Genomic DNA, 27,972 nt, shown 5'->3' with positions numbered 1-27,972 from the left:
CAGATTTGTTCCCGAGTCTCATGCCTGCTGTCATCTTTAAGGTTCTTGAAATCGTCAGTGGTCTGTCTGAGACCACTCGATGTCCCACAACTTTTAATCATCGGAGAGATTTTTATTTTGTTTAAAGTTCCCAAGGAGATTTTTATTTTTTTCTTAGTTTTTTCTTCTAATTTTTATTTAATTTCTAGTTAGTTCACATATAGTATAGTATTGGTTTCAGGAGTAGAATTCAGTGATTCATCACTTACATATAACATCCAATGTTCATCATAACAAGTGACCTCCTTAATGCCGGTCCCCCATTTTGCCCGTCCCCCACCCCCCTCCCTCCATCAAGCCTCAGTTTGTTCTCTGTCAAAAAGAGTCTCTTAGGGTTTGTTTCCCTCTCTGTCTTTTTTCCCCCCCAGGGGATTTTTAAAAAGTAGCCCAATGCTATCATTTCCTTGAAACTTAATGTCCTTTCCTGTGGATCAAAATCCTTTTTCATACCTCTGGAGAAGTAAACCTCTCCAACCACTTTCATACAAACTCCGCCCTCAATGTGCAGGGAAGTTGTTCCCCATCAAAGCCCCTAAAAGACTTGGTCTTCCTGCTCATTGGAGCCCGAGTGACCTGGCCCAGGAGCTATCCCGTCTGGCACCGTCATATACACAGGAGCCTCAAATCTGTGCTCTGTGTTCTTAGGATACATTTCAACTTCTTTATCACTCTTGGTCACCATGAATTTCCTTCAGGTCATGACCTCCCCAGGATTGTCTAAATGTATAGTCATCACTGAGTGCTTAAGAAGTCATAGTCAAAAGGCCAAGTAGTTTGAGTATTTGTCATTTTTTTTCACGGATCTTTACATACTATTTAAAAAATAGCAATAAGTCACTCTTTATTACTGATATTGCACTTCTTAAATTTGCGTACTAAAGACTAACAGGAACAGACATTTCTCATGAGGAATGAATACTTGAAATGTACTTGGCAGTAAGCATATGAGAAAACAGTCAATGACATCATAGATGCATTGCATCTGGTCACAAATACCAGTGACATAACTTACAATAACCTTTTGCTTATTGAAAATTGCCCAGACTCCTGCTGTACTGTTCCTTTGGAAAAGCTGCTTGGTATGTAGTGTTTAATTCAGTATTTTAAAGCCACCCTTTTGTAGGCCCGTTCCACTTTAGTGAAAGTTACAACGCCTTGTGTGTGTTAGTTTAAGAAAAAAAGCAAAGTTTATCGCCTGCCTCTCTCTCTTTCAGTATCAGAATATTAGTATTTTTAGGTGAATAAAATAGCATATTTTAGAGATCTGTAGAGGGTAAGCTTGAATGTGTTGTTAATTTCATGTGCCGTCAGGGTGAATAGATATTAAAAGGAATAATTTGATGAAAACATCCATGCTTTAGTATTATAATTATTTTAACAATGATGAAGTTTTCTCCTTCTCTGCCACTTTTTTTGGTATTATGGAATATTCACAATTTGAGAGAAATCACTCCATCACTAGAGTCATCTTATCTACAACCCCTAAGCGAATTGCTTTTCCCACTATCTAATTTATCCAAAGAACATCTCCCTGGTCAGTATTACAAGCCATTTTTATTATTTTCCTACACTTGTTTATTAAGCATTTTGCACGTCATGTTTTGTCACCAGGAAAGGAAAAGTCACATCCAATTTTTTCTTTCTTTTTTTCCTCTCCTGCTCTATTATAAGATTGAAAGCCTAAAGAACGAGAGTTCAAATCTTGCTTGAAATATAGACACATTATTCTCAACCAGAGAAATTCTGGATTTACGTTTCATTTTCTTGGGGAAAAATTACTTTAATTCAATTTTGGAAAAACCCACACATTTTACATGTGTGACCCATAAATTTGTCCCTTGATTCCATTTAGGTGTTTGGCAAGAGTTCACAGATTTTGCCAACAACTCTCAAAGAACTGCTTTAATGGTCTAATTGTTACAATTTGGTAATTAGCTAGAGTCGCATTGCAAAGTGTGACCGATAAGATTTGGCAGAGTTAGCCAGTATTTCAGAAAATGGACTAGAGTCATAGAGATGCTACTATTGTTCTTGTCTTCACGTTTATACTTTTACTTTGGACTCCTGAGACGTACGGCTTTTGTGACTCTGCCACAACCTACTATTCCCAACACATCCCTGACAGCTGCAAGCATCTTTGGGGAAGTGTCCCCTCAAGTTCCTGTTTCCAGTCATTAATGCAAAAGAAAGAAAAACGCTAGAGGCACTGAGAACCATCCAACGCTTCAGCTGGCTTCAGCAATTGCCACTTGCGCAAGACCCGTGTTTGTGAAAGCAACCCAAGAATCTTTGAACAGGATGTAATCAACCTCCGATCTGCTGAGAAACACTGCAAAAATGACTTCCCCTGCCAAAAATAATAATGTCGTTTATGAGCAGCCCTTCCATGTCTAAGGAAGAAGTAGCCCCACGTGTGAGTTTCTGCTGGCTTCAGAGGAGCAGGCGAAGAAAAGGGCAAATCCTACCAACCCCAGCCTAAAATACACGGCATCAGAACGCACGGCAAGCTGTGGCTCATTCCAAAGGTGCTGGCAATACCCAGGAAGACTCCTATCCGCAAAAATCCAAAGGGTAAGTGACCCCGGACAAAGGGATTAGATTTGGCAGGAATTCCGTGCTGTCGCTTTCCCTCTGTAACCAAGCTGCCTTGTCTTGTGAAGGCAGAGCTGTCAAATACCTCTCAGACACCAGCCCCAACCCAAATCTTTCTTTCTTTCTTTCTTTCTTTCTTCCTGTCTTTTTTTTTTTTTTCCAAAATATCATTTGGCAGCTCCCTTAAAGGACATCAAGAGCTCAGGAAGGAATATTCATGAATGCTCCTTTAGATAAGTTTCATCACAAAAGCCCTGCACCTACCTCCGTCAAGTCTGGGCTGCTCGGTCCGCATGGGCTGGATGTGAGAAAAGACCCCGTATGATGGCTGCTCCGAATTTACCAGAAAGAGAGGACCTGAGATGCTTGTCCTTTAAGTGTCTCTAAACATGGTTTGCATAGCTGGATCTCTGCTTATCTGTGCCTTTCGGCTTTCGCTTCCATACATGGATCTGTTCCCAACAGTAACTCCAAGCTGTGGAAAAGAAGCTATCTGGCAGCTCTCCGCTTCATCCAACACATGGACGATAAAAATACACATATAGAGATCCTTCCAGCCAGGCCCGTTTCCCACCCCGCCGTCCTGCCACTGTGCCTTTTTGGAAATACGCTTTCAGATTGGCATTTCTACTCCCCGGACGTTTAGGGAACAATCACTTTTCCCCTGATTCCCACGTAGAGCTTTTAGGATGTGGGTTTGCTCAGCTTATGAAAACAGAGGCACAATTATAACTCCTTACCACGGTCTGGTCTTCATCCTTAAAGATTTTAGCGATAAGATATGTACAGGACCTGCAAAATGTTGAGTGAATGGTGAATGTATAAATGAATGTCTGGACAAATGGATTTGAATTTGTACATGAATGCATACATACATACTTAATGTACTTATTTAGTTAAGACGAGCTGTGAACACTCTGAATTATTTGTCTTTAAGGATAAGGTAGCAACGGAAGGTCAGAGTGATCAAAGTCTTCAAGACAGAAGGAGAGGCCAGGTTCTTCCGGACACAGCTTCTCATTTAGGATTTTGTGGCAGTTCCTACTAATCTACCATCTAGCATACAGTTCGAGATTCAGAAAACTTTTTTATAATGTTAAAGAATGTAAATTCGACTAGAAGACTAATTGCTACATTTATTAAGTGTCAGCGATACTTTAAAAGACGCATAACCTGGACCTGAATTTGAAGGGTAGGGAAGGACGGGGCGCCTGGGTGGCGCAGTCGGTTAGGCGTCCGACTCCAGCCAGGTCACGATCTCGCGGTCAGTGAGTTCCAGCCCCGCGTCGGGCTCTGGGCTGATGGCTCAGAGCCTGGAGCCTGTTTCCGATTCTGTGTCTCCCTCTCTCTCTGCCCCTCCCCCGTTCATGCTCTGTCTCTCTCTGTCCCAAAAATAAATAAACGTTGAAGGGTAGGGAAGGAGAAATCTGGCTGCGGCTAATAAAGCTCTAGGTGAGAGGTCCTCCCCCAGGGGGCTGTGGAAACTCCACTTAACCTTCCAGTTCCTGAAAATTTGGCTTCTTTGTTTCAAAATTTCTCTTTTTTTCAGTCTGTTGTGACGCGAGCGTGTGTGTGCCTGCGCGCACGTATGTGAGAGAATTCCCGAATAACATTTTTCCATTAGCCTTTTTTTTCCCAGTCCTGTTAAAATTCCTATAGACTCTCTTATCTGAAGAAGAAAAAATAAATTTGAGGTATGCAGAGATAATTCATTTTTGTGTACTGAAATGGAACAAGTTTGCTTAAAGCCTTCCAGAGGAAAAGGAGAAGGATGGATGACACAAGATTGGCAAAAGGATCATTGTTGCGGGTGGTTGACTGGTCGCTGGGGGACTCATTATATTATCCTCTCTCCTTTGCCTACATTTTAAAATTTGTGTAAAAGAGGGAAGGGTACAAAATAGCTGTACTAATGGCAAGTTGGAGGAATTCTGGATTTGAGTAATCTCTGTGCAAAGCACTAAGGCCAGAGCAGGGAGGGGCAATTTTTTTTTTCATTCAAAATATTATGACATTCAAACCTTCCCCTCCCTCCCTTCAATCAGACGTGTGTGTGTGTGTGTAGAGTCTATATCGTAATACGTTTTATGTTATTATCTATATATCTTCAATCTGACATAAATGTATAGATAGATTCCACTTATTAGTGCATTTTATGTTGTATAGTATCTACACATTATACGTATGCATAATAATGTGTTATCTGTATACAAATATATATTCTATATAAAAATAATGTATCTGAGGGAAATGAAGATATGATATTTAGTTAGTTAATTGGTTACTTTTTAAGACACGGTATTTATTTATTTTTTTAATTTTTTTAATTTTTTTTTTCAACGTTTATTTTTTTTGGGACAGAGAGAGACAGAGCATGAACGGGGGAGGGGCAGAGAGAGAGGGAGACACAGAATCGGAAACAGGCTCCAGGCTCTGAGCCATTAGCCCAGAGCCTGACGCGGGGGTCGAACTCACGGACCGCGAGATCGTGACCTGGCTGAAGTCGGATGCTTCACCGACTGTGCCACCCAGGCGCCCCTAAGACACGGTATTTAAAAAGCTGACCGTATGTAGCTCAGTGGCGGACCCAGCAGATGGCGGCTGTGCCGAGGGACCATTCGGTGCCCTCTCTTCCCTTGCCTTTTTCTACTTTAGAATTCCTAAAGGGAAACTTTGTTTTTTCACCTCCCCTTGCAGCCAGGGACAACCGTGTAACGCACGTTCTGGTCAAATAGGCATAAATAGGAGTCTCCTGGGTGAGACTTCAGGAAAGTGTGTCTTTATCTGTAAAAAGGGACAGGGTCAGCTTTGCCCCTCTTGTCCCTCTACCCCTCCCACCTATTTCCTTCCCACAGAGTGAACCTGAAGACTGAAACTGCAGCCGCTGTGTGGTGACCCGGAGGGGACAAGGGAGAGGACAAAGGCCCATGAGGTAAGGGAGCTGGACCAGACAGGCAGAAAGAACTTCAGGTATTGACAGCCTCACTGAGTTGCCCACCCCAGACTTCCTGTTCTTTGAGAAAAATAAAACCATAATTCATACAGAAAGTGGACTTTTAATTTTTTTTCAGATGCGGGTGTTTGCGTGGATGATGGTAACATTCAGACTCCAATTCTGATTTTTCCACTCCCCACTCCACACTTTTCAATCCTTCCCCAAAACGTTTAGGATAAAACATAAATTGCTTAACTTAGTTCTCAGGGATGTTTTAAAATTTACTTGCAATTCACGTATTTTTTTAAAAAGTTTTTATTTATTTATTTTGAGAGACACAGAGACAGTGGGAGGAGCAGAAAGAGAGAAAGAGAGAGAGAGAGAGAGGGAGAGAGAGAATCCCAAGCGGGCTCCACACTATCAGCACAGAGCCTGACGCAGGGATCAAACCCCTGAAGCCGTGAGATCATGACCTGAGCCGAAACCAAGAGTCGGAGGCTTAACCGACTGAGCCCCCCCAGGTGCCCCAATTACAATTCACATCTTAATCTCATCTCTGGTCACTCACCCACCCAGGTCCTTTCACTGAAGCCACCTCCAGTGACCTGTACTGCATGCACAGCCTGACTACGTAGAAAGCCGTGGCTTTCCTCACATTTCTTATGCTATTTTCCTGCACCTTTTCTTTCTGCGTAGAACATTCGTCATTGTCTTCTGTGTTTAGCTAACTTTCCTTGAACTTCAAGGCTCGGATCAGCTGCTCTTTCCTCCGGGAGGACGCTGGCCTTTCCAGTGCAGTTTAGGATCTGGAGCACACGTTGTACAACTCTGCCTTCCCACGCTATAACTCTAGGGTAACTGCTATTTCACCCGTTTGCTTTTTCAATTCAGCTTCGAGTTCCACAAAGTCAGGCAACAGATTTCACCTGCACTTGTATTATTAGGACTTAGCCTACAATAGGCATTCAATACAATATTTAACTAAATAAATGATGGAATGGATAGATCAATAAATTATTCTTGATCAGAGAGAGAAAGAAAGATTTCATGGAATAAGTGCATGGCTTGGAATTAGACTCCTCACTCTTGAAGCAGGGTTAGAACTGAGACAGGCACAGATTTAGGCACAGACCAAGGACCAAGTACAAAGGTCCCGAGTTCCTGAGTGAACAAATGGTAGATAAGAAGGCAGGAATTCCAGGTGGACAAAGTTGAGTCAAAGCCAAGAGGCAATATGGTACAGAATCTGTTTGACTAACTGTGAGGAGTCCACCTGGGCTGAGGTTTGGGATGGAGGAAACCCAAAGGACCTTGAGTGACAGGCTTAGCATGTTGGTTTGGGGTATATTAAGTGGAGGAGTTACGACACAATCAAAGTTGTGATTTTTTTGATGAGACTTAATTTTCCTTCTTGATGAGTTTTGATGATAATAGAATGCTACAGGAATCTTGAAAGCAAACGTTTACAAAGAAAAGCGGGTGGGTGGGTTCCTACTTGGCACTCTCTGCAAGAAAATTCTTCTTTTTTAAAGCTTATGTATTTATTTTGAAAGGGGGGGAGGAGCACAACCAGGGGAGGTGTAGAGAGAGAGGGAGACAGAGGATCCGAAGCGGGCTTGGTGCTGACAGCAGAGAGCCCCATGTGGGCCTCAAACCCACAAACCATGAGATCATGACCTGAGCTAAAGTCAGATGCTTAACCAACCGAGCCACCCAGGTGCCCCAACTCTGCAAGAAAATTCTTAATATCTTCTTTGTTCCTAAAGGGACATCTTACTTTCTAGGTTCACTATTAAATTTAATGTGTTAGAAGGGAAGAAGGAAGAGGAGGAGGGGTGTAGAAGTGTATAATCACACCTCAGAATGAAGTGTTGGGGCTTCAGCTAGTTTAAAATTTTGTCTGCATGCTTATACGATCACTTGTATTTTAAATTCTTCCCAGGGCTTTGAAAATGCAGAACCATTGTGCTTAACATCAGAGATTGCTTCTAGAAGATCTCTTAAGTAATTCTTTTTTTAAAAAGTTTTTAAAATATTTATTTATTTATTTTTGAGAGAGAAAGAGACAGAGCAAAAGTGGGGGAGGAACAGAGACAGAGGGAGACACAGAATCTGAAGCAGGTTCCAGGCTCTGAACTGTCAGGACAGAGCCTGACGCAGGGCTCAAACCTATAAACCGTGAGATCATGACCTGAGCCAAAGTCAGATGCTCAACCGACTGAGCCACCCAGGAGTGCCTATCTCTAAAGTAATTCTAATAGCTCTAATATAATAAGGATATTTAATTCATTTGATGTTTTCATTATTAAAATATTTGATTATTTGTGGTGTATATCCTCATATGTCAGATTACGTGATCTGGTGTTTTCAAGTCATCAACAACAATTTAGCTCTAACCGAGCTGGTGGCACCCAGGGAGATGATCTTGGGTAAATTCATCTCTTTTTTGCTCTTCACAGGGTTTGATTTTGTTCTTCTATGCCATTTGCAAATGATGAACCCTCTTCCTCTGCTTTGGAACTCATGTCCCATGATCTGCAAGAAACATTTTTTAACGTTCATTTATTTTTATTTTTGAGAGAGAGACAGAATGTGAGCAGGATGTCAGAATGTCAGAGAGAGAGAGAGAGAGAGAGAGAGAGAGAGAGAGAGAGAATCCGAAGCAGGCTCCAGGCTCTGAGCTGTCAGCACAGAGCCCGATCTCACCTACAAACTGTGAGATCATGACCTGAACCGAAGTCGAATGATTAACCAACTGAGCCACCCAGGCCCTCCTGCAAGGATCATTTTTAAAAAACTATTTGCAAACAGATTTTTGGGGGGTGTTTGGGGGGAGGTGCTTCCAATGATTAACACCTGAACAACAGAATAGAAAGCCCAAACTGGTCTCGTATTCCTTCTGGGCTTTAAGGTCTCAAACCCTTCATAGGTGTCCAATGGTACTCTTTTGACTTTATGTGAATGTAAGGACCTCCCTGTAGAAGAAAGTAAGAGAAATGGTATAGTCATAGTTACTTGTGAGTTTAGTCCTATTTTAAAAACATTTTAAAAACAAAGCAAAGAATACAAAATCAACAGTATTCAATTATTTTTGCTCTCTATTGAAACTGTAGATTCTCAGGGGCGCCTGGGTGGCTCAGTCGGTTAAGCGTTCGACTTTGGCTCAGGTCATGATCTCACAGTTCGTGAGTTCGAGCCCCGTGTTGGGCTCTGTGCTGACAGCTCAGAGCCTGGAGCCTGCTTCACATTCTGTGTCTCCCTCTCTCTGCCCCTTCCCTGCTCGTGCTCTGTCTCTCTCTGTCTCAAACATAAATAAACATTAAAAAAAAAAAAAAAAAAAAAACAACCAGAAACTGTAGATTCTCCTTTGTAAGTGGATTAGAATATTCCTGACTTCAGGAACTGAGCCCATTATATACTGTATAATCTATTTATAGTACCTAATACGGTGTTCTATACTAAATAAATTCCTAGAGTAATATTTCTAAATAAATAAATTTTAAAAAATATTAAGGATATTAATCTACTCAGATTTTGCTGTTATTAGGATTTTTTTTTGTCACCAGACACTGACTATATAAAAAAAAATCAGTGTTTAAAAGGATTTACTAATTGTAATATTGTATCATTTAAAGTGTATTCTATCTTCCTGTGTAGACAGCCTAGTTAAGCTTGATCATGTCCCTGGGCTTATCACTAGAGAACAGGCAGAGACATTAATGCTAATGTAAAATATAATGAAGAAGTTTTTTTGTTTTGTTTTGGTTTTGCATATATTTCAAAGTATAGGGAGAGCTTGAAGAGATTAAAGGGAAGAAATTGCTTACAAGTTATTTTCACTGCAATTGTTGGACACCGGAGTAGAGAGAAAATGTTGGAATGCCATAGCATTCTCTCTCAACACCGCAGCTGGACCCTCGTGATTTTTGCAGGAGACGGTGATTTAAAGGCACTGATGAACGAGGAGGCATCCCGTCAGGCTTAGTTGGAACGAGACTGATTTGGAAGAACTGAGGGGTAAAACAGAGAACTATGAGGCTGTGAAGGCAGGGAAGCATTTCTCCAAACACACTTGGCCATGGGTTCAAAGACAAGTTGAAAGACTTTCAAAAGTGCATGTTACTAAGCATTTCTTACAAAGTAACCGTGCCCAGAGGCTCACACAGCCCTCTACACCCATAAAATATTGTATATGTCATCTACGCTATGCATTAACGTAGGCAAAAGACATGATGAGTGTTTAGAAAAATGCACAGACATTACACGAAGATATATATTTCTCCAAAATGGAGCTTATTTTATTTGAGATACTTTTGGACTACCCACCAGCTACTTTAATGAGATTGCTTTCTGAAGGCAACAAGTTCAGTAAATCATTCTGCTTTTCTCCAGTCTTTTCATCCTGCATGTGCAATTTTAACCATGATGGAAGGAGAGACTCTCTGGTCCAAAAAACTCAACATATTTCTTATCCACAGACACAGGTAAGTGGAAACAACCGTTCTTCCGTGTCGGCATTAGTCATTGTGATCTGTTTTTAACTTGTTGCAGAGTCAAATAACACTGGTACGTGTCATAAAATGTCTCCAAATATTCCTGGGCTTGTTCATTTGCTTCAAGCACATAAAGAGGCAAATGTTAAAGCAATGGGTTCTGATCAAGAAACAGCTGGAAATGGCAGCTGCCTGATACGGAGCAATCAAGAACGGAAGGTTTATTTTGGACGAGAGGTGTTGTCCAACTGTGAGACTGAGTGATTGCAGCTGAGAATTAAGTGCAAACACAATCAATAGTGGCTCCAGGTCTGAACTCATTGAGAACCTGTCTCGTGTCACGTCTTTTTCTGCTGCCACAGTCACACTACATCCGTAGACGCCGATACTATCCGTGGAGGAGGTAAAAAGTTCTTCAGTTTATTCTTATTCTTAAGGACAGCTTCTGAGCCGTCATGATTTGAAATTACAATGACCAAAAGGCTCCTTCAGAAAAAAAAGAAACAATATATTCCAAAGTCAAATTGTACAACGGGCAGGTAAGAATGCTTCAACTTTAAATGGTCTTGGGTGGGCATTGCCTCAAGAGCCAGCCAAGTCGTTCTCTGCTTTCTGGAGTTGTATGACTATGGGCGAAGTGATTTCATTCTTCCCGCTCCCTAACAGTGTTGTTATTTTATCGACACAGACCGTAGAAGCAGCTCAATAAATATTTTCTGTTGAACAATCTATAATCGCGACATTTGATATTGAATTTCAATACTACTTCAGCATAACCTGATTGAATTCAACTCCACTTCAACACAAATATATTGTTCAAAATATGTGTTTCGTTATGCCTCATTATTTATAGTCATACTTCATGTATCACACACAGATATATCACAGACACATAAAGACAGACACGTAACCACGTAAGAAATATTCCTCAAACGTACGCTTTGTGGAGGATATCTTAATAATAGCACTTTTTAAAATAAAAATCTTTCTCCTGTTTATATTACAAAAATGACCACTTGATGGTTCATAAATCTTTCCCTTCTTTCCTTTGTGCCTATATCTGTGTAAGGCCTTGATGGGCCAATCACCACATGGAATACAAATGCGGATAAAATAAAGTTCCTGACCTCGGTAGGGATTAACATTCACTTGTTCCTTCACTCGATCTTTCCCAGCTAGCATTCTCATTAGACGCTTTCAGTTAAAAACACAAAAACAAGAACAAACAAAAAAACCACTTATTTTAAAACCCGGGGAGTCAACCTGGAGCCTGGGCAGCCTTTACCCTTGCTGTAGCTCTTCTCTGCTTTCTACACTCAGATGTGCAACCCTCTTTTTCATCTGGTTGCTTTTATAATGCCAAGGGAAGAAACACATTATTTGGAGTACAATCTTTGGGTCCAGAGTATTGAAACGCTCCTCTTCGTGACAATGCCAAGTGACTTTATTTGTTACATGAAGCCCTTGAAAACAGTAATGCATTTGAAACATCGGAGGGGAAGCTGTCAAAGGAAAAATAGAATTATCTCCACCACCACCTGCACTCTCTCGAACAAAATTATAATGTCGTATGGAAGGAAGTCCGTTCCGTAGAACACTACTTTTATTAAAACGGGCGTGTAATCCTGGAGGCTTAAAGGTGTCAGGTCTGACCAGGAGATAAATAGATATATTTTATATACCATTTGTTGGTATTCGTACAGCATTTTTCTTTTGAGGATCCCAAAGCGATTAATCTTTCTTGTTGTTTGAAATCTTAGCCAGTGTGCTTTAATATATCTAGCAACTTCAGAGTAAGCAGGTCTCAGGGTAGATGAAGCTTTTAGGGATTTAATTTCTTGTTAAGCCTGGAAAACAAGAGGGTAATGACCTCTAAACCCTGGCAGCCCATGCACCCGGGCAGTGTCTTCACGGACTGTTGCTGCATGGGTATGGGGACATTATTCAGAGCCCCAACCCCAACATTGCTCCTGCCCTCATGATCCTCTGCCAAGTAACAAATTAAAAGGCCCAACTCAATCACTTCTTTGAAGGTCCAGCGTCCATACTCAGAAACGGCAGAAGGTTCATTCCAAAATGTTTGTTTTCTACTGAAAAGGCTACATCAAACTTTCTAGCATCATAGCAATAGTTTTTAACTTTTAATTAAAAAAAACGTTCTATTTAGAGCATTTATATTTCATATCAGCATAGTTATTTTGGGGTTGAGATGCCATACTAAAGAACCATTAGGTCCTTATGATATTAGGATTTATGCAAGAAAGAGCACATTGTTACCATGGGGATCAGTAAATAGTCTTGATCTGAGACACTAGTTCCCACTGCCAAGACATGGGTGGGAGAAGGTGGTTCCCACAGACTCTGTTTTCTCTAGGCTAAAAATATCGTATGATTTCTATTAAAGGGCAATTAAAAAAATTCTCAGTGATTTAACCTAAAAGAAGCGTACCCTATCATTTTCACAACAATTCGGCAGTGAGCTCGCTATCTAATACTTAGGGACGGCATTTGTATGCAATATTAATTATGCTCATGCGCCGTCATATCAAAGGTGGTGTTGCAACTGTAGCCTTTTTTAGTGATGTTTCACATTGGCCTTCAAAAAGAAATGGTGTATAGAGATACATATATCACAGACATAAATGACTTCTTTTTAAGGGTTACGATATAAATTTAGCACCTTGAAGTTAACTCTTCAAAATAGTTGTTTTGGGAGCACCTGGGTGGCTCAGTTGGTCAAGTGTCTGACTATTGATTTAGGCTCAGGTCATGATATCATGGTCATGAGGTCGAGCCCCACACAGGGGTTGTTTTGGCTTGTGAAATGTTGCTTCAAAAGGTTGTGATGTACGTGAATTCTCTGACTGTTGCTTTTACGGCCTCTAGTCAAGAAATCCAAAACATTACAATTCTTTTCCTGAAGCTTACTACTAAGTAATACGTCAAAGTATCTACAATTAACCCTTGCATTCACAAGGTGCTGTAGAATCTGCAAAGTGATTTTACCGTCAATCATTGTGCCCCATGTACTTCACAATCCTATGAGATAAGCAGGGTTGGTAATAAGGTAATAGTCTCCTTTTGTATGATGAGATTGAAACGTAAAAAGGTCAGAATAATTGCCTAAACCTACAAGGTTAATAAGCGTAAGACTGAGCGTGAGGTCTCACAATGAAAGAGACTCTTCTTATTGTGGTGTTAGGAAAATGACACGCTTCATTTCATACAATTGGTCCTATAAACTCTATCATCATATCATCAAGACTTCTGGATTCAATTCGGTGACAATGAACACTAAAGTGTGATGTGAATTATTGTCTGAAAATGTTGTTGAACTAAACAGCCGTTAAGTCAAATTATCCATTGGGTGGGGCAGGATATCATTCATGGCCCTGTAAGGGCATTTATTTTAAGAAAATTTGACACACATTGAAAGGAACTAAATTTTAGTTCATTATAAATTTTGCCAAAATTAAGTTTTATTTTACCACTTAAAAGGTAGGTTTCTTCCTCCTCCTCGTCTTCCACCTCCTTCTCCTCACTGCCCCCCGCCTCCCCGACCTAGTGTGACTTGTGAGCCCTTCGTAAGTTTATCATCGCACAACTCAACCTGTTTCTTTTTTTTTTTTTTCCTCTTTGTTTTTTGTTCTTTCATTACTTTGCTGGAATCAAGGTAGCACCGCCAGGTTTAAAACATTATTATTGTTCCTCATGCTGTCTTCTTCTAAGGTATGTTCTTTATATAGAATATTTGTTGGGCTCTTTCCAGGTTTAAATGAGTATAATTCATCAAGGGATCAACACTAACTGAAGAACTAAAGTCTATGCATTTTGAATGACTGCTTCTCAGAAGTTCCAAAGCACGTTTTCTTCTTAAACATCGCTCCTTTTCCTGCCGGATCGTTACTCCCTGAACATCATTTTTAACAGCACTGGCTTTGATAAGAATTTTACTTTTTCCAACTGCCCCCTTTGGAGACTTCTGTTGGTTCCTACTACCCACGTCCCTAGAGTCAAATGTTTCTAGTCTTCTAGGCTTTGTTCTCACCTTACCTTTCATTCCCATGAGTCACCCTCGTGACCTTCCACAAGTTTTATTTTCTCCTTAGATTACAGAGTTGGCTTCTTATGTTTGCTACCAGAGACTCCCGCTTGCTATACAAGAAGAAAACGAAAGTGCTATAATTAATGCTGTTTCCTCATGCAACTAATACTATGAAATAACCAAATATTTTTGTTACCGAGCATTATTTATTACAGCAGCGTTATAGTTTCCTGAAACCACTAACATTCATTTATGGAGATATTTTTACATTTTGCTTGAATCTCACATTAGGTTGTGCTTATCCCGTTCTGAGGGAGGGAGCCCAGATAAAATATATCCGCTTTCAAAAGCTCCCTACGATCTTTATACATGGAGCAGTGGTTCCCAAACCACATCAAAATCTGCTGGGCTCGAGACTCACTCTTTTGGATAGTATACCACTTATCAGGCTCATTTAGGAGACATAGAAACGGAAGTTCCGGTTGCCCAGGTAATTTCTCTAGGTCAAGGACAAAAGTCATTTAGCTTTTTCTCCAGTCTAGGAATCTGTTTGCTCTGCTAATTGACCTAGCCGAATCAGATCAATAATGCCCCTTATCCGCAGTGAAGAAGGTAAGAAATCCATTCCAAAGTGGTGGATGCTTTGCTTTTCTCTCCTTCATGCTGCCTGCTAATGTGAATCTGGGCGTAACAGATACTACTTGGCAAAAGGTAAGTGCAGCGAAGTAAAAACCATATTCTTAATGAGTTCATTTATTCCTGACAGAGGCTTAGGTTTTTACCCATCCAAGATCATCATGAAGTCACTGTGAAGAAGTGCCTTCCTATATTTTGAAATCTTGAGGAGTGGAGACTGGAGGGAACGGGGTGAGAACATTGCCCGCCGGGGTCCCTCTGAGTTCAGGTCTCCTGCATCTGTGGATTTACAACAAACGCAGTCCCCTGGAAGCTTACATTCAGATTGGGGCCAGAAAATAAGCACAAGAATAACCAAATCCATTCTTTACCAATTATATATATATATTTTTCCTTCTCCTTAATATGTTAAAGAAGGGATGATGGGAATTTGTGGAAAAATAATTGGGATAGAAACTCGTTTTCTCTAATCCAGTCTACTGCTTGTCCTGTGTTCCCACATCCATAACCATTTGCCCAATCACTCAGTTTTGGGACCAGCCTTCCAACCGGTCTCCATGCCTCCTGCCTGGACTTCCTCCTGTCTTCTTCTCACATTGCATCCAATATGATCTTTACTAGGCTTGTATCTGATTTTATCATTCTGCTGATTTAAATCTTTTGGTGGCTTCCCAGAGCTTTGTGGTTTCTCTCAAAATCCCCAGCTTGCTATCCAAGCTCCTTCATGTGACATGGCACCTGCCTGCTTCTTTTGTCTCATCTTTCATTTCAAGCCCACAAGCCTCTTCTGCTCTGGTCCTATCAAACTCTTTACCTCTGTCCTCAAGAATTTCCCAGGTATCATTCTCTTCACTGAAAACATTTTTATTTTTTTTTAAGTTTTATTTATTTATTTTGAAAGAGAGAGCAAGAGAGCGAGCATGAGCAGGGGAGGGGCAGAGAGAGGGAGGGAGAGAGAGAATCCCAAGCAGGTACTGCACTGTCAGTGCAGAGCCTGATGTGGGGCTTAAACTCACAACCCGCGAGATCGTGACCTGAGCGGAAACCAGGAGTCGGACGCTTAACTGACTGAGCCACCGAGGCACCCCTTTACTTAAAACCTTTTTAATCTCTTCTACCCATTTAATTCCCATTCTTCAAGACTGAGTTCTTGAAAAATACTCCTTCTGACTTCTTAATATTCCCGCCCCCCCCCCCCCCCCCCCGCCCGCCTTGTCTCCAAATCACCCTCAGCAGCTATTTTAGGACCTGTCATATAAGATTACATGTTCTGGTTTATGGTTCTGTGCTGTCTCCTGGATGTAAAACTCTATGAGGAAAGGGCCACCTGGGTGGCTCAGTCAGGTAAGGGCTTGACTCTTGATCTCAGCTCAGGTCTTGATCTCAGTGAGTTCGAGCCCCACGTTGGGCTCCGCAATTGAAGGTACTTAAAAAAAATAAAACAGCTCTATGAGGGGAAAGGGTGTGCCACTATGTCTTTATATGGCCAGCACCTAGAGGCGTGCAAGTTATGTAGCAAACAATCAGATCTGCTTTTGGAATTAAAGAAGAAAGTGAATGACTTAATAAAGCAAGGAGATAGATGGATGATGTAAACTCAAGTTTGCCAGGAAGGCAGACTTGCAAAGCACACGTTGCCACAAACAGTTTCTCATGGCTGAGTATCTCCTTTTGCAATCTCGTCTCCACTCTTTCCCTTCTGCGGAAACCATGCTTTTCAGGCCCAGCCCGCCAGGACTCTCCCCAGGACTCTAGGTGAGGCTCATTTCCCTCTCTAATAAACATCTACTGGCTATCCCGTACCCTTGCTCAATCAAGTTATCTCATTTCCCTGAACCAATTAACTCAAAATTTCCATCTCTTCTGACATGTTTTTCTCAATTAATTAGAAAAGAGAGTAAATTCCCATTAGTACTCTTGTATCTGAACGTGGAGATCATCATCCACTTCTTCAGCCCCAAATACAGCTCCATTGTTTCATTAGGCTCACAGCACACTAAGGGGTGAATGAGAACCATAGAGCCCGAGACCTGAGTGTGAGCTCCAGGCTTCCCACTTTCTGTCTGTGTCATGTAGGGTCTGTTACCTCCTCTTTGTGTCGCAGGCTCTTTTCCAGAAGGTTGTGGATTACAGCGTCTTCCACGTACAGATTTGATAGTATGATGTGATGAGATCGGTTAGCCTCTAATCCCTGACACATAGGTTCTCTGGAGATCAATAGTCGTTATGTGTGTTAATATGAAAGATCTTTCTCTTGATATTGGATAGGTTTAATTTCATTTTGTTTTACACTTCTAGGTCATGGACTTTTCAATATTGCAAATCTTAGTAAAATAGGCACTTTATCATCTCCCGTCATCACAAGAAAAAGAAGGGTGAGTAGAGCAGAGTAAGGTATTTTGACCAAGACCCCATGCACATAACCTTTATTACAGTACCTTGTTATAATTGTTCTATTTATTATTGGCTATTAAGAGTTGTTCATCTCTTACTGTGCCTACTTTATAAATTAAACTTCCTCATAGGTATGTATTGTAGGAAAAAACATATTATATGTAGGGTTAGTACAACTGCACTTTCAAGCATCCACTGGAGATCTTGGAAAGTCTCCCCACAAATAGGATGTACCACTGTATGACCTTCTTTTAGTTCCTTGAAAATGTTCTCCTCTCACCACTGGACCTTTGCACATTCTGTTCCCTATGTTTAAAGGCCCCTCTGCACCTCTTGCCATTTATCTTTTGATTTCTATAAAAACTTCAAGCATTAGCTGAAAAATACCTTGCTTGAGGGAGTTACCTCTGAAAAGCCGCAGACTAGGTGAGGCCCCCATCATATATGCTTTTGTAACAACCTCCTACTCTTTTGAGCATCTATTAAAATTCTAATGAAGTTAAGTATGTTCACTTGCCTATTTTTCACCTTTTGAGAACTGGTATGATTTCTATTTCTTCACCACCTTATCCACAGTATAAGCTCCAGTGTTGTGCTTATGCTAAGAGCTCAATAAATAATTTTTGAATGAGTATGTGAATGATGGTAAATGACCTGGACTCCAGGAAGGCACTGTGCACCTAAGGGGGAGTGATGATAAATCAAGCTGGAGAAGACTACAAGAGTCAAATGTTTTTTTAAATTTTTTTTAATGATTTTATATATTTTTGAGACCGAGAGAGAGAGAGCATGAGCAGGGGAGGGGCAGAGAGAGAGGGAGACACAGAAACCAAAGCAGGCTCCAGGCTCTGAACTGTCAGCACAGAGCCCGACACAGGGCTCGAACTCACGGACTGCGAGATCATGACCTGAGCCGAAGTCGGATGCTGAACCGACTGGGCCACCCAGGCGCCCCTACAAGAGTCAAATCTTGAAGGGCGTTGAGTGCATAACAAATCTGGACTTAACTCTCAAGTGTGATTAGCAGCCATTAATTTTTTTTTTTTTTAAGTTTGGACTTTTTCAGATTTGTTGACTGGCTGAAGAGTGGATTGGTACAGAAAGAAGCTGGAGTCGGGCAGAACAATTAAGAAGCGAGTGCAATTATCTGGGAGAGGAAAATTAAGAGCATACCCTAAAGTAGTGTTTCTCACATTTGTTGCATACCATAATCGTGTGGATGGTTAATAAAGCCCACAGAGGCCCAGGCCCCTTGATGTAGGAGGGCTCATGGGCCTTTGTATTTGTACCAATACAGTTTCCCCAGGGGATTCTGAAACCCATACATGTGAGAACCACTGAAGTGAATTTAAGATAGTGAGATGTAGTCTTGATAAAGGTGAATGATTTTTTTTGAGGTGGGGGATGGGTATAAGTAAGGAGTCCATGCTAAATTCTAGGTTATTGGCTACAATAGCCAGTTCTGCCATTGGCTAGAATGGAAAGAGATCATTAGTTTTGCATCTTTGTTATTGGGATTAAAGTTAGGCTCATTCTCCTCATTTCATTGGTGTCTCTCCTCTACAAAATCTATCCCAGTTGGTCCGTGAAGAGCTGGGGTCGGAATCCCTCCTGCCGTGATGAAAGAGATTATAATAGAACTCACATTCCCCATCTATGATAAGGTCTTACCAATTCACAAGTGAGAAGTTGTATGTATCTCAGAATTACATGCTTTTTCTCTACGTGTGTTGTGTCACTGTCCACTTGATTTCTCTATGAAAGAAAAAGCATGTGACGTTCACTACAGTGCTTCTTATTTTGGTAGTGTTAGGTATTTGCCCGTTTGTTGCCACATCTTTTGCGATTCACAGAAGTTTACTCTGAGCACCCAAACTCTGGATAATAAATCTTGTGAAAGAACAACTGAGAAAGTGTTTACCCATCATCTGCATTAGGTACCACCCACACACTAGTATGGTGCTAGTATTTGATGATCTTTAATAGTACTACTGAAATTGAAAAAAATGTGTTGCAGATTTAATATTAGTTTGGCATCTTCCTAAGGCCTGGAACATGGTAGCATTCCTTGGAACTTGTACTCTAGGGGGAAATAGAAGCGTAATGCAAGGGTAAATACAATTTACTGTGTAACGTAAGAGTAAATATCCAAGAGCAAGAATCAGGGAAGATCCAAAAGGTACAATGGTCTGGGTTGATATTCCTGTCTCTAGTCTCACCACACAATATAATTCACCCTAAATATGTTTTTAACTAAAATATTAAAAACGTCCCTTCATTTGTCATAGTTACAGACAACCTGGAATCATAGAAAGGGCTTGAGCGCTAGTCCGGACACATAACCAACCGTGGGACCTTGTGCTCATCACTTAAATGCTTTGTGTGTCAGTTTCCTCAACTTTGTTTTATTTTATTTTTTTTAAGTTTATTTATTTATTTTGAGAGAGCACACGCGCACATGAGTGAGTGAGGGGCAGAGAGAGAGGCAGAGAGAGAGTCCCAAGCAGGCTCTACACAGTCAGCGCAGAGCTCCACGCAGGGCTCAAACTCACCAGCCATGAGGTCACGACCTGAGCTGAGATCAAGAGTTGGTCACTCAACCTACTGAGCCACCCAGGAGCCCCAGCATCCTCAACTTTAAGATGATGGGAATGGCTAGTCTCTAAAAATCCCTTCTGGTTCTACGGTTCTGAGATTCTAGGTTCTATCAACTGAGCATCTGTATAGTTTTTAATAGAAATGTGATTTCATCTGGGAACATCTGTTACAGTGTATAACATATTTTGCCAAGTCCTTGACCTTAATTTTATCACTGGCATCAGATGTTCCTTTACAGATTCTACTCTGCATCTTACTGAGGGAACATCAGTTAGGCTTGTGTCTTGAGTAGTGTCATTCTGACTCAAAAAATTGGCCAGATTTGTTAACATTATCATTAAATGACTTCTTAATTAAGATTGTCAATACCACCAGTGATACAGTTCAGTGCTATTTTAGCATTAGAAATTACATAAGCTACTCATTTAAATTTTTATTTTTATACTTACTGCAAAATAAAAGTATTTTTGTTAAAGGCGTTATACTTTTTTCCAAATAAACGTGGATTCTAAAATAATTCTGTAACACACATATTAATTGAATAAATATACTGCTGTTTCGTTTCTCCTAATAAAAGAAGATTCCCTTAATAATAATTATAACTACTTCTATTATTAATTTAGAAACCTGCTTCTTTCCACTGCGAATTTTATTTTTATGAATTTTCTGGCTATGAGAAGAATTTAGTGTGGGCCATAGAAGTCCCTCAGTTTTTACTTAGCTGAAACCAAGGAGATAGAAATAGATTTTTTTTTTCAATTTTTGCCTTTACGATTTGTTCATTAAGAGAAAAAGTACAGGGGTGCCTGGGTGGCTAGTCGGTTAAGCATCCGACTTCAGCTCAGGTCATGATCTCACAGTCTGTGAGTTCGAGCCCTACATCAGGCTCTGTGCTGACAGCTCAGATCCTGCAGCCTGCTTCCGATTCTGTCTCCCTCTCTCTCTGCCCCTCCCCCACTCATGCTCTGTCTCTGTCTCAAAAATAAATTAAAAAATATTTTTTTAGAAGAAAAAGTGCAGTCTTCTATGGTTAATTATTAAATCCAGGCAAATCTTTGATTCCAAGGGGAAGAAATGATAATAAATAAAGAGCAAACAAATAATGCATTAGACTCAGTACACTTGGTGATTTGCCTCTCGGCGTCTCTATTTTCCAATCTGCAGATGACGGTGGGAAGGCATGAAATAGTAATCACCTTGTGAAATGTACTGAAAATTATTTGAGGTAACGACAGGACAGCTCGTGACCAATAGTTATCGTTGCCAGGAAGTAGCTACTATTTCATGATTAATTTAATATGCAGAATTAAGTGACATGTAAGAAGTTTCCCTGGGCTCGTGCTACTTTGTGATTGCATGCTGGAAAAATGTTCGTTGTATTTTACCTCATCCTCTTTCCTTTAGAGTGAGCCATACAAATGTCAATAAGCATATTGGGCCTCCTAACACTGTCTTCCTTCCTTCTGTTCCTGGTACTGTATTGTTGGTCATAACCTGTCATGTGTTTTTAGCATCTGGGGATGAAGTGTTGATTTTCTCTCCCAATACGGTTTAGTATTTTTTTTTTTTCAACGTTTATTTATTTTGGGACAGAGAGAGACAGAGCATGAACGGGGGAGGGGCAGAGAGAGAGGGAGACACAGAATCGGAAACAGGCTCCAGGCTCCGAGCCATCAGCCCAGAGCCCAACGCGGGGCTCCAACTCACGGACCACGAGATCGTGACCTGGCTGAAGTCGGACGCTTAACCGACTGCGCCACCCAGGCGCCCCTAGGTTTAGTATTTTTAAATGAGCTTCCTATTGTAGTCTCTTTTGGTTAGCCTTGCCTCTGTTTCTTCTGAGAAGCTTTTGATTACTCCATAAAGGAAACTTCAAGGTGTAATAGGATATATATCCTTACAAGAAATAAATACTTTCAATGTTTTGCAAAAGAAATTCTAGAAAGCATGGTGGAGACATGCATTACCTTTTCTGATTCTTTCAGCCTATTGTCTTCTTTGGTTCCTTTGTCCCAGGCCAATCTCTGTACTCCACCTGTCTGCACCGGGTGACCTGTTCAGCCACTTGGAATCTTCTGTTCCCACAGAGCTGGGTTAGCAGTGCTGGTGCTTTCCGGGCACCTTGCAGAGAGGGGTGGAGACAAGTGACAGGAGGAAGGGGAACAAACATACCCATTTGCACTGTTCTTTTCAAAAGTGAAAAAATGTGCCTCCAAAGAACTCTTCTGTGCTCACTGTGTCTTTTGGTGGCTAACTGGGGCAGGAACTACCATCTCCAAAGACGTTGGGAATCATAAGGGTTAAATGATCTGCATAAGGTCATGCAGTCTGGAAGCATTCCAGATCAGTTTTAGTCTGTATCTTCCAAATGCAGTTCCAGGATTCTTTCCACTCATTGGTTCCAACATCTCTATTCTGGGACTATTATCAGAAGTGCCTGAACTTGTCTTTGGGAAATCCCGTCATTCACTCAAGAGCTTCATGAGGCATTTTGATTATGAAAACAGAAGAAATCTTAAAGCTTTGCTATGATGACAACTAAGAATGTTAACAGTCTTTTAAAATAAGATGTAAAGATTTAGGAAGATATGTATATGCTCACTGTATCTTCTCAAAAGCAGAGTGATTCATATTGCCAGAAGCTTCATCCGTAGCAGACCGGAGAAAGACAATAGCCGTAAACAGTTTGTTCTGTTTCTGGAATAGGTAAGTTTTCTTCTATGAATGTGGGAGAAAAGGATGGGGTTGTTATAGGCTCAATACCCACCAATTTTTATTCCATACAAATAGCATAGTACCAATTGCAGACAAGACACTAAAATGCCTTTTGAGAAATGCAATGAAAGGTTGACTTGAGGTCCTTGTAAGGTCGTGGCTAAAATGAAACAAAATAAAATACAAAAGTTGTGACACAGTGCCTTGAACATGTGTTAGAAACAATTAAATAGTGTTTTTTTGTTTTTGTTTTTGTTTTTGTTTTTGTTTTTGCTGTCAGATGAATGAGATCAAAGCATTCAGAAAATTCCCCTTGATTTCAGGGAAATAAAAGCTTAATAGTTCACAACAACCAAAATTAATTATTTTAGCAATAAATATGCATGTAGCATACTTCAGAAATTGTCTTTCTGTAAAAGTGGTCCTAAGCTCCAGATCATATTATAATCATGTAGGAAGTTAAGAAGAAGAAGAAGAAGAAGAAGAAGAAGAAGAAGAAGAAGAAGAAGAAGGCAGCGAAGGAGGAGGAGGAGGAGGAGGAGAAAAAAGAAAAAGAAAAAACCAACCAAACAAACAAAAAACAAACCACAAACCAAAAGAACCACAAAATATCAAGGCCTCCTTACTTCAGACCAATTAAATTTGAATCTCTACGGGTGGAGTTTGGGGTTTTTTATTTTGTTTTGCTTTGTTTTGTTTTTTAGCTTACCAGACCATTCTAACATGTGGCCACAGTTGAGGAACATTGGTTTGTAACATGAATGGTCTTGAGTAACAATTACAGAACATGACTTACGTGTGTCTATTTCACTAATAATGGCCCGTGGTATGCCGTCCTTTCCTTCTTACGATGGCCCTATTCATAATTGTTCAGTTTTCTGAAGAGGACCTGAGGCAGACACATCAGCCTGCAGTGTCCCTAGTGACATTAAATAAAGTGTATGAGAAGTAACAGGAAAGATGGTCCAGAGCCCAAGTCTTGCAGCTGGAAAGAGGAAACAATTAGAAACTTCTTACTGTTTGATTACAAGTTGCTGTGACTGTTTCTTGCTTTCTCCTTGTCTCCCTGGATCCTTTCCTTTCTCCTTTTTTCTCATTACCTACCTTCTTACTCCTTTGCGCTTCTCAGTTTCTTGAGCATCTTCCTTTTATTCTTTTCTTTCACTCCCTTTTCTCAGATACAATATACTTGCTTTAGGATAAGAAGATTAAGTTGAAATGCAATCCCTGTTGTAATCCCAGCTAGCTGTATCAGCTCCGTTTGAGTTTTGGTTCCATAACCATTTTGGAGTAGCTTAGATATTTGTCTGATCCCCAACCCTCCTAGATTACCATAGTACAACTTAGCTTTTGTATTAATGTCATGTGTGAGGAACACTTACCAAACGTCAGCTGGTTAAATTTTAGTGGTTACCCAATTTGTTTGTGTACAACCGTTCAAAGTACTCTTTTTTGTTTGTTTGTTTGTTTGTTTACTTGTTTTAAAGAGAGACTGTGAGTGGAAGAGAGGGCAGAAGGAGAGAGAGAGAATCCCAAGCAGGCTCCACACTCAGTGTGGAGTCTGACACAGGGCTCGATCCCAGGAACCTGGGATCATGACCTGAGTGGAAATCAAGGGTTGGACACTCAACTGACTGAGCCACTCAGCTGCCCCCAAAGTACCCTCTTAATATCTTTTTAACTTCTATAGAGTCAGTAGTAGTGTCCACATTTTAAATTCTCATTTTAGTAATTTGAGTCTTCTCTTTTTTCCTTCTTAGTCCACCTAGTTAAATGTTAACTTTGTTAGTCTTTGCAAAGAACCATGTTTTGATTTCATTAATTTTTGCTATTATTTTTCTACTCTATTTCATTGGTCTCTGCTCTAACCTTTATTATTTCCTTCTTTCTGCTAGTTTGAGGGTTAGTCTTTTCTTTTTCTAGTTCCTTAAGTTGTAAAATTAGGTTGTTGGTTTGAGATCTTTCTTTTTTTTTTAATATAAACACTTATGACTCTGAATTTTCCCCTTAAGCACTGCTTTTACTGATCTTATCAGTTTTTTTTAATTTTTTTTTTAAATTTATTTATTTTTGAGACAGAGAGAGACAGAGCATGAGCAGGGGAGGGGCAGAGAGAGAGGGAGACACAGAATCCGAAGCAGGCTCCAGGCTCTGAGCTGTCAGCCCAGAGCCTGACACGGGGCTCTAACTCACAGACTGTGAGATCATGACCTGAGCCGAAGTTGGGCCCTTAACCAACTGAGCCACCCAGGTGCCCCTAAACAAAATTTTTTTAATGTTTATTTTTGAGAGAGAGACAGAGACAGTACAAGCAGGGGAGGGGCAGAGAGAGAGGGAGACACAGAATCCGAAGCAGGCTCCAGGCTCTGAGCTGTCAGCCCAGAGCCCGACACGGGGCTCGAACTCACAGACTGTGAGATCATGACCTGAGCTGAAGTTGGACGCTTAACCGACTGAGCCACCCAGGCCCCCTGATCTTATCAGTTTTGATAAGGTTCTTTTTTTTTGTTTTTCAATAATCTCTAAGTATTTCCTAATTTCACTTGCATTGTTTCATTTCCACAAAATTGTGAAATTTCCAGTTTTACTTCTGTTCTACCTTCTAAGGTGGTGGGGAAAGTTACTTTTATAGAAGGATGATAGCTATCCTTCTATATCTCTTGAGAGTTAATCTGTGTCCTAACATGTGCTCTCTCCTGCAAAATGTCCTAGGTGCACTGAGAAGATTGTGTTGTGCTATTATTGTTGTATGGAGGTTTCTGTATATGCCTGTCTAGTTGGTTTATTGTATTGTTTAAGTTCTCTATCTCTTCAGTTATCTTCTGTCTGGTTGTTCTATTTTCATTATTGAAAATGGAGTATTTAAGTCTATAACTATTATTGTAGAACTGTTTCTTTCTTGAATTTTATCAGTTTTCGCTTCATATATTTTGATGGTCTGTCATCAGGTGCACAAATGATTACAATTGCTGTATATTCTTGCTGTATCGAAGCTTAAAAATATATAGTACTCTTCTTTGTCTCATGATCTTTTGTGATTTAAAGTCTGTTTGTCTGAAAAAAAATAAATGAAAAAATAAAGTCTGTTTGTCTGATATTAATATACCATCCTTGCTCTGATTGATACTATTTGCATAAAATATCTTTGTCCTTCCTTTCACTTTCCTTCTATTTGTTTCTTTGGTTCTAAGGTGGGTATCCTGTAAACTGAATATACATGTGATGGATCATGTGATTTTATCCATTATTCTAATCTCTGTCTTCTGATTGGAGAGTTTAATTCATTTATATTTAAAGTAATTATGAATAAGGAAGGACTTCTGTTATTTTCCTATTTCTTTTCTCTATGCCTTATAGCTTTCTTTTTGTCCTGTATTTTCTGTATTACTGCTTTCTTTTGTGTTTAGTTGATTTTCTTGTTTAAATTATTTTCTCATTTTCTTTTGTGTATGTTCTCTCGTTATTTTCCTTGTGGTTATTTTGGGGAGTATATTTAACATTCTGAAGTTAAAACATACTGTTTTGAATTTATACAAGCTTACCTTCAATAACATAAAGAAACTTCTCCTTTATAGCTACATCCCTACCCATTTAGGTTGTTGATGTCACAAAATTACAACTGCCTACATTGTGTATCCAAAAATATAACCTAATAATTCTTTTGAATGCATTAGTCTCAAATTATATAGAAATCAAAACTTGGAGTTACAAACTTGGAGCTTATAATGACATGAGCTTTTAGAATAATAATTGGTTTTCTTTTAATATATTAGTCTCATAAATCATGTAGAAAACAAAAAGTGAAGTTACAACCTTCACAGTTGTTACAAGAATATAAGCTTTTATAATTGCCCTTTTATTTTTCTTTATTGAGATCTTTATTTTGTCATATAGCTTTGAGTTACTATCTGTTGTCTTGTCATTTCACACTGCAGGACTCCTTTGAACATTTCTTGCAGGGCAGGTCTAGTGGCAATGAACTCTTTGAGCTTTTGTTTATCTGGGAATATTTTAATGTCTCCCTCACTTTCTTTTTTTTTAAGTTTATTAATTTTTGAGAGAGAGAGGGAAGGAGAGAGGGAGAGAATATAAGCGGGGGAGGGGCAGAGAGAGAGGAGACGGAGAATTCCAAGCAGGCTCCACACTGTCAGCGTAGAGTCCCACATGGGCCTCAATTTCATGAACTGAACCATGAGATCATGAACTGAGCCAAAATCAAGAGTCAAACGCTTAACCTACTGAGCCACCCAGGCACCCCAATGACTCCCTCACTTTTTAAGGACAATTTTGCCAGATGTAGGATTCTGGATGGACAGTTGTTTTCTTTCAGCACTTTGAACATATCAGTACACTGCCTTGTGGCCTCCAAAGTTTCTGGTGAGAAATCCGTCCCTCATTGAAAACCCCTTGCCACTCTCTCTTGTGCGTTCAAGATTCTCTCTTTGTCTTTGTCTTTCAAAGTTTAACTATAACGTGTCTCAATATGGGTCTCTTTGACTTTGCCTTACTCAGAGTTTGTTGAGCTTCCTGGATGTTTATAGGCATGTATTTTAGCCATTGTTTTTCACATTGTTTCTTCATATATTCTCTATGTCTCTATCTTTCTCTTCTCTTTCTGGAATCCCCATAACATGTATGTTGGTCTACTTGATAGTGTGCTATATATAGGTCCCTTAAGCTCTATTCACTTTTCTTCAGTCTTTTTTCTTTCTCTTCCTCAGACGTCATAGTTTTCATTGTTTTGTCTTTAAGTATGCTGATTCTTTCTTCTGCTGACTCAAATTTGCCTTTGAATTCCTCTAGCAAAAATTTTGCTAAATTTTGATTAATGTACTTTTCAGCTCCAGAATTTCATTTTGGTCTGTTTTTAGATTTTCTCTTTTTTTGACATTTCCATTTGTTCACACTTTTTTTTTTTTTTCAGTTGTTCCACATCTTCTTTAGTTCTTTGGGTGTCTTTAAGATGATTGTTTAAAAGCCTTTGCCTAGGATATCTGCTATCAGTTCTTTTTCAGTGACAGTTTCTGTTGACTTATTTTTTTCCTTTGAATGGCCATCCTTTCGTATTTCCTTGTATCCCGTATGATTGTTTTTTGAAGACTTGACATTTGAATCTAACAATGTAGTAACCATGGGAATCAGGCTTTTCTTCTTTCCCAAGATTTGCTGTTGCTGTTGTTGTTGCTGTTGTTGGTGTTGTTTCTGTGTGATTGCTATAGACTATCTCTGTGCTGAGGATCAACCTGAGATGTAAACATAAGGTCATCTCAAGTCATTTCTGAGTCTTCGGCCGGGCATTTGTGGTTACTTTTTAATATCCCCTATATTTGCAGTTGTTTTGGATGTCCTAGTCTTTAATGTCTGGCTCCCAAAAGGAGGCAAATGAAAAAAATGAAGAGGTGGGGGAAGGAGAAGTGACCCTTTAAGTCCCCTGGAAGTCACATCAGCCAGAAGGGAAGGGACTTGCAACAATGGGACAAAGTACAACAATAATGGCTGCCACCTCTTTGGTCTGCATCTGTATG

The 27,972-nt window shown here is 40.0% G+C and overlaps 1 protein-coding gene and 2 long non-coding RNA genes across 7 annotated transcripts in view; 1 reads left to right on the top strand and 2 right to left on the bottom strand.

Annotated features, from left to right (window-relative positions):
* SLC8A1 (solute carrier family 8 member A1) overlaps window positions 1-3,517 on the bottom strand; it is a 385,952-nt gene extending 382,435 nt beyond the window's left edge. For all 4 annotated transcript variants that reach the window (XM_045447045.1, XM_045447046.1, XM_045447044.1 and 1 more), the window contains exon 1: window positions 2,896-3,517. The gene's annotated coding sequence lies outside the window, so the exon portion shown is untranslated. The remainder of the gene's footprint in view (window positions 1-2,895) is intronic.
* LOC123581195 lies at window positions 344-10,790 on the top strand. The gene is made up of 3 exons (XR_006703659.1): window positions 344-2,610; window positions 5,487-5,563; window positions 9,959-10,790. It is a non-coding gene; the product is annotated as an uncharacterized LOC123581195 (long non-coding RNA).
* Window positions 8,016-23,949, bottom strand: LOC123581200. Of its 2 annotated transcripts, none has more exons than XR_006703664.1 (3): window positions 21,700-23,949; window positions 14,113-14,214; window positions 8,016-8,101 (listed from the first exon to the last, which is right to left on the bottom strand). It is a non-coding gene; the product is annotated as an uncharacterized LOC123581200 (long non-coding RNA). The 2 variants fall into 2 exon arrangements; XR_006703663.1 differs by lacking the exon at window positions 8,016-8,101 and adding an exon at window positions 10,369-10,545.
* Window positions 23,950-27,972: the final 4,023 nt, after the last annotated feature.

Source organism: Leopardus geoffroyi, chromosome A3 (genome assembly GCF_018350155.1).
Source record: "Leopardus geoffroyi isolate Oge1 chromosome A3, O.geoffroyi_Oge1_pat1.0, whole genome shotgun sequence".
Lineage (NCBI taxonomy): Eukaryota > Metazoa > Chordata > Mammalia > Carnivora > Felidae > Leopardus > Leopardus geoffroyi.
This window is presented reverse-complemented; position numbering and strand designations above follow the sequence as displayed.